Source organism: Canis lupus, chromosome 22 (genome assembly GCF_048164855.1).
Source record: "Canis lupus baileyi chromosome 22, mCanLup2.hap1, whole genome shotgun sequence".
Lineage (NCBI taxonomy): Eukaryota > Metazoa > Chordata > Mammalia > Carnivora > Canidae > Canis > Canis lupus.
The window spans coordinates 16,910,676-16,918,264 of record NC_132859.1 but is presented as its reverse complement, the minus strand read 5'-3'; the positions used below and the strand labels follow the sequence as shown (position 1 = coordinate 16,918,264).

Below are 7,589 nucleotides of genomic sequence, written 5' to 3'. Positions count from 1 at the left end.
ACAATCCAAACAAACTTTCCTTTCTTTTGCAAAGTTCAGCAGGACTATGAGCAACTCACACTCAAAGTCCAACATGGCCAGCCTGGATGTCCCAGTGACTTCATCCACATGCAGAGTCCCAGAATAGCTCATATTTGGCAGCCTGGGCTCCCACAGACCCCTTAGCCCCATACTGAAATTCTGTTCTGCACTTGAGGAAAACAAATACCCAGTGCCCATTCCACACTGGGTGGGCCCAAATCTACTAAATGCAAGCCAGACCTGGATGCAGGCCAGATAGGAGAAAGAAGGGCAACGGGACTCTGCTTAAAGAACCCAGGAGCAAGCTAAGGATCACCTTGACCAAAGTGGGGGCATAGTTGGCATTTGGTTAAGGACTCTTGGTTCAGGCTGTCCCCCAAATTGGCTATCCCAATTGTCAGAAACTGGGTTGGTTTACTGCTCTGATACATAGTTCTGAGAGATGAGGCCTGAGCAGGGGCCACTACACTCTGAAGGATAGAAGTGTGGGCTGAGATAGATAAACCATGAATCCCCAAAAGTGAGACCAATTTAGATTATGGCACTTTGGAGTTCTAATATCTGTATTCATATGCTGTGAAATCTAAGCAAATGGTTTTGTCTGTGTGTGGTTTGGGGGATATAAAGCAGCACATCTATTTTTTAGTAAATATGCTGGAGTCAGGAAGACACACAGTGAAAAATGGTCCAGCTGCTAGCAAAAAAACAATATGGGATAAAGGGGAGGGTAAAGGGCAGTCCGGGTGGCTCAGTGGTTTAGCACTGCCTTCAGCCCAGGGCTTGATCCTGGAGACCCGGGATTGAGTCCCACGTTGGGCTCCCTGCGTAGAGCCTGCTTCTCCCTCTGCCTGGGTCTCTGCCTCTTTCTCTGTGTGTCTCTCATGAATAAATAAATAAAATCTTTAAAAAAAAGGGGGAGAGTAAAGGACAACTTCCCACAAACAGAAAATGAGTGAAGGCAGAAGAAATAGACAGATGAGAAAGCATCAGTCTTCATTATTTGCTGTCCAGCCAAAAAGTGGCTGTAAGCTGAGCACTAGCCTCCTGGTTTGGAAAGGCAGGTATTCCTCTCCAGGTTCAGATTCAAGAACTTCCACACAGCCCCTCCTACTCCAAACTGAATCTCCTATAGGCCTCCCTTGCAAAAAATAATAAAAAGCTGACCTGGAGGGGAGACGGTTGGGGGCAAAAATGAGGTTGCTAATTGCAATAAGCTAGAGATTTGAATTTTAATGGGTGGATAGGGACATTCACCTTGTGTCAGGCAGGAAGTTGAAACTAAGATGTTTGTATAAAACCAAAACACTGGACAAACTACTTTGTCAGTCAAAGTGTGAAATATCCAAATCTGCCCAGAGACAATAAGAAAGTTTGTCTATTTGGCCTGGGATCTATGTGAGTTATAAAGAAGTTCTACCTTGCTCTGCCTCTGGTTTGGTGTTTGAGCGTATGCTTCCTGCTAGCCAATATATCAGATAAATGGAGTCCTAAACTTGAAAAAGTTATAGGCTTCCAGAAAGAAGTAAATGTGAAAACTGAAGGAACATATTTTCAAACCAGGCTAACCAGAATTTCCTGTGATAAAGTCAGCCAAATGTGAGCTCATCCAAAATTGTAAAATACACATGAAAATCCACCAAAAAGCAAGCATCAGCAGAAACATACAGTCAGAATGGATGTCTAAGAGCCTCAGATGATGGGATCCCTGGGTGGTGCAGCGGTTTAGCGCCTGCCTTTGGTCCAGGGCACAATCCTGGAGACCCGGGATCAAATCCCATGTCAGGCTCCCAGTGCATGGAGCCTGCTTCTCCCTCTGCCTATGTCTCTGCCTCTCTCTCTCTCTCTCTCTCTCTCTCTCTCTGACTATCATAAATAAAAAAAACAATAAGAGCCTCAGATGATAAAAATGGTCAGTAACAAACTATAAAATAAGTATGTTTAGAATGAGCAAAACAGTCTAAAAGCACTTAAAAATACATAAAAGGATAAAGTGACATTTAAAAATTAGATTGAAAAATAACCAGAGAGTATTCATAGAAATTTAAAAATATAGTCATTGAAATTTAAAAGGTAATGGGTAGGTTAAATAGCTGATTAAACACAGCTGAAGAGAGACTTAGTAACTAGATGATAGAGCTGAGGGAATTATCCTGAATGTATGCAACACAGAATACACTGGTGGAAATTTAGATTGTCAAAATAAAAATAAAATTGTAAAATATTCCAGAGAAAACAAAAACAACCATAGGTTACCTATAAATAAACAATACAATAATCAGATTGATATCAGACTTTTCAACAGTTCTGATGGAAGACAATAATAGAACAATATCTTGCAATGATGAGGGGAAATGATTTTGACTAAGCATTCTAGAGGCAGTGAACTTCATTAAAATATGAGGCTTTTAAAAACTAAAATACTTTTAGATATAATAGCCCCAAACTGGAAACAACCCAAACATTCATTAAAAAATTAATGGATAAACAAATTGTGGTACATTCACACAATAGAATACTATTCAACAGTAAAAAAGAACAAATTCTTGATAATGATATGAATAAATCTCATAGATATCGTGCTGAGGGAAAGAAACTTGACACAAAAGATCATATACTGCATGGTTCCATTCATAGGAAACTTCAGAAAAAAATCTAATCTACAGTGATATAAAGTTGATCAATAATTTGGTGAGTACAGGAAGAAAAGTTGGGCTAGGAAAGGGCATAAGGAAAATTTCTTGGGGAGGTAGAGTGGAAATGTTCTATAGTTCAGATGGTGGCTGTATGACAATTGTTAAAACCAAAACTACAATTGATATCTGTTCCTTTTTATTGTTTGTAAATTAAATTACAATAAAAATTAATAAAATCATTTTTATTCATGCATTCATTCATGATGGCTTTTGTCAAAAAAAAACTTAGTAGCAGCCCAAACCAAAATCTCATATTATACCTGCATGGGAAATTAGCTAATTGACATGAAGTAAATGTGGATGTTTAGGAGGCTGTAATTATTGCTTGACTAGGTATTTGTAAGAAATATGTTTAAATATTATCTGAAAAACAAAAGGAACCTCTAGAGCAGTGGTTCTTAAACTCCAGCAAGTACCAGAGTTAATTGTAAGGATAATTAAAGCACAGATTGTTGAGGGGAGGCAGGAAGATGGCAGTGGAGCATACTGAGTTCAGTTAGCCCCATGGGCACACAGAGATAACAGCTACATCTATATATTTAACTCTGAAAATGATTTGAATTCTGGCAGAACAGACCTTCCACAGTTAATCTTAGAAAACCATGTTGTAAAGGGTAGGAAAGGTAGAGAAACAGTTGGGAACCAAACTCTCCTAGTGAGACTAAACTCAAGTGGGAAGAACACTGCAAGCACAGAGAAATGAGAGTGTCAGACCCAGTACCAGGCACCCTGGCATAGGGACCTGCATTGGGAAAATGAGTCCCATAACATCTGGCTTTGAAAACCAGCAGGGGTTAATTTCAGGAATTTTAAAAATTAGTGAGCTTAACTCTGGGAGAATTGGAGGGTGATAGGAAACTGAGCTCTATTAAAAAGCCAGCATAATAAATAACTCAGTCCAGGACACAGCATAGAAAAAACAGTTAGAAAAGTGCCTGGGGGTATACATGCAGATTTATTGACTAATCTTAGCACATGTGCTGGAGAGGCAGGACCTTCAGGAGATATCTCCAAGAAGAGTTTCTGTTCCATTCTTTCAGCCTAGATAGCCTGATGTTTGTGGAAGCTAGCACTAATACTTTCTATCTACCTTGCTAGCAATATGAGCCCTGGCCCTGTGCTCCCCTGCAGAACCTACCCTATTCAAACTGCCAACCTCAGCAGGCATCCCTCCAAAGCAGTTCCTGCCCTGTGATACTCTATAGGCAGCTCTGGCCAGGAAGAGTGCCACTCCAAAGTGACTCCTGCCCGGGGGAGGGAGGAAGATAATCCTACACATCACCATTGCAGTTGTAGCAGATGGGGCTATTACCTGACTGCCCAGAGAGCAAGTCCTGCCCTTTGGTATCCCTGCATCTGTGGCAGAGAGGCTAAGGGCAAACAGTTAATCTGACTGCCAGCCCAACTCACCAAGAAGACCTCAGTGACCTCAGACAGAACTCTCAACAGCATAGGGACCAAACCCTGACCAGTGTGTCCATAGCAGACAAAGCAGGTCATTGCAGCCAGTTGGGCTGAAGGCAATTGCAGCTTAGTCACAACAAGAGGGTGCATGCAGCCCACATAGGGGATACCCCTGGAGTATCTGGTTCTGGTAATCAGAGGGGATTGAATTACAGGGCACCACAAGACCCCTTCTTTACCAGGCAAATACTTTCAAGACCAGGAGATGTAGCTGACCTACCTAAGACCTAGAAATAAACACAGAGAGGCAAAATGAATTGACAGAGGAATAGGTTCCTAATGAAAGAACAAGACAAAAATCATAGTCAAAGATCTAAATGAAACAACATAAGCAATATTCCTGATTTTAAGAATTTATAGTAATAGTTATAAAGATACTCACTGAACTTGACAGAAAAGTAGATGAGCTCAGTGAGAACTTCAGCAAAGAGGAAAATATAAAAAATAACAAAACAGAGCTGAAGAACTCAATAACCGAAAGAAAAAAAAAACCCACAGAAGGAATCAACAGCAGATTAGAGGATACAGAAGAATGGATCAGTGATCTGGAAGACAGGGTAATAAAAAGCAACTAAGGTGAACAGGAAAAATAATAATAAAAAATGAGAGTAGATAAATGTAATAACATTCACATTATAGAAATCCCAGAAGGAAGAGAGAAAGAGAAGGGGGCTTAAACTTATTTAAGGAAATAATCACTGAAACCCTTCCCTAATCTGGGAAGGAAACAGGTGTCCAGGTCTAGGAAGCACAGGGCACCCCTAGCAAGATGAACCCAAGGAGGTCCACACCAGACACATAATAATTAAAATGGCAAAAAGTAATGATAAATAAAGAATTTTAAAAGCAAAAAGAGAAAAGAAAACAGTTACATACAAAGAAAACCATGAGGCTATCAGCTAATTTTTCAGCAGAAACTATGCAGGCCAGAAGAGAGTGGCATAATATATTCAAAATGCCAACAAGAAAAAAACTTAAAATCAAGAATACTCTATCCAGTAAGGTTATCATTCGGAATAGGAGAAGAGATAGCGTATCCCAGACAAACAAAAATTATAGAAGTTCATGACCACTATACCATCTTCACAAAAAAATGTTTAGGGGAATTCTTTAAATGGAAAAAAAAGCCCATAACTGGAAGTTAGAAAATTATGAAAGGAAAAAATTACACTGGTAAAAGCAAATGTATTGTTAAAAGTAGTAGATTAATCACTTGTAAAGCCATATGAAGGTTAAAATGTAAAAGTAGTAAAAAGCAACTATATAAAAATTAATCAAGGGATACAAAAAAATAAAAAGACATAAAATATGACATTATATACATAAACCATGAAGGAGGAAGTAAAAATTTAGTGCTTTTAGAATGTGTTCAAACTTATACAACTGACTTAATGTAGACTGTTATACACAAAATATGTATATATGAACTCCATGATAATCACAAATCAGAAACCTATATAGATAGAAAAAAATAAAAAGAATTCAAGCATAACACTAAAGAAAGCAATCAGACAACAAAAGGAAGAGAGTGAGAAAAGAAAAAAAATGGAAGAACTACAAAAATAACTAGAAAACAATGAACAAAATGGCAATAAGTACTTACCTATCAAGAATTACCTTGAATGTAAATGAACCAAATGCTCCAATCAAAAAACATAGGATGACTGAATGGATAAAGAAGCAAGACCCACCTATATGCTGCCTACAAGAGACTTACTTCAGACCTAAAGTCATATACAGATTCAAAGTGAAGGGATGAAGAAACATATACCATGCACATGGAAGTGAAAAAGAAAATAATAGTTATATCAGACCAAGTAGACTTTTTTTCCAGAAAAGGGGTGGCTATTAATGTTTATGGATACTAACATAGAAATTCATGCCATTTCAGAAAATTCTAGCACTTATAACAGCTTTTTGTATGCTAAAGCAGTAGTTTTCAACCAGGGATGGTTTTGCCCCTGGGGACATTTAGGAATGTCTGGGGACATTTTTGCTTATTATAACGTGTGTGTGGGGGGGGCAGGTGGTTAGTACTGATATAAGGCATAAAGGCCAGGAATGTTGCTAAACATCCTACCACAAAGACTTATCCTGCTCCAAACCCTGTGATGATAATATGGCTTCTGGGGATTATCATCTAAAGGGCACCAGAATTTAACAAGATAGTTTTAAAATAAAGCTTCCTGGACCCTATGAAATCTGATTCCTTCTCAATCTGTAGTAGCAACAATATTTCAAGAAAATTAAGATACTAAAAAGTAGAGGTATACTATACTGTCTGTAACTTTGTCATTATAGAGTTCATCTAAGTATTCTATCCTATTAGTTCCACGAGGGCAGGATCAAGGGCAGTTTTGATTTTTGTTATGTCCTCAATGCCTCATACATAACAGAAACACAAATGTCCTTTTAATGAGCAAACAAGTGAAGGAGATTACTAACTGGACTTCTCTCTCCAGTATAGTATGATCACTGTAGCCAGTGGTGTTAGAAATTATGAAGTAGCTTCAGTTCCAGACAGAATTTTTTCCCACATCCTCTTTGAGAAGTTGGTCTACATACTACAGCTCATTATCCCAAAGTTTAAATTCCTGAATAACCCATTGATAATTCTTTGCGTCCTGATTGAGAATATCAGCAATAAACTCAAGTTCCTGGATCTTTCAGTCATTCTACTAATACTCACCCATGATGCCAAACTTGATAGTTTTTGGGCTGTTCCTCAATTATTGCAGTGATGTAGTTCATTTCCTTTTGAAGTGATTTTAAGAGAACTCTCCAAAAATGCCACCATGTAAAATTGGCTGTATTTAACTCAATAGCATCTCTGGTTAGTTTAAAAGCTCATTTACTTCTTTTATCACACCCATAAGTAATCATAAACATCTCTAAATTTTTCACAATAAATTATCTAAACCACTGAATTGGGCCCATCATTCTGTGACACTGGATCTACATCAGCTCATTCTGCTCTGTCCCTGTACAGGATATAGATGGGTGAGTCTGGGCTCAGGAACCCATCGTCCACATGGGATGCCATTGTTTTTGTGGGTTCAGCCACCATACTTTCTACTAGGCAAATGGTATCAGCTGGATGCTCACTCAGGTTCTCTCCAGGGCCCACTCCTTCCCCTTCTTTTGGTTAATGCCCCTGCAACTTAAATGTCTTTACTAACTTTGTTTATTATGGGAACTAGATACTATCAAATTTGTTTTCACCAGAGTCCCCAAGAGGAAGGAGACCTGGAGTTCCTTCAGCCACCACACATAGCTGGGTCTTGCTCTAGATTTTTTTTTTTTTTTTTTGTAAATTGTTCCCCTTTCCCATTTTTGTGACCAGGTCTCCTGAGAGCAGGAAGTTTCAAATCCTGATTCTTTCCAGGGCCACAGGGATCAGATTGCTTTGGC

The 7,589-nt window shown here is 38.7% G+C and overlaps 1 pseudogene; it reads right to left on the bottom strand.

The window, feature by feature from the left end:
* Positions 1-6,553: 6,553 nt before the first annotated feature.
* On the bottom strand, positions 6,554-7,221 carry LOC140614369 (protein farnesyltransferase/geranylgeranyltransferase type-1 subunit alpha pseudogene; annotated as a pseudogene).
* Positions 7,222-7,589: the final 368 nt, after the last annotated feature.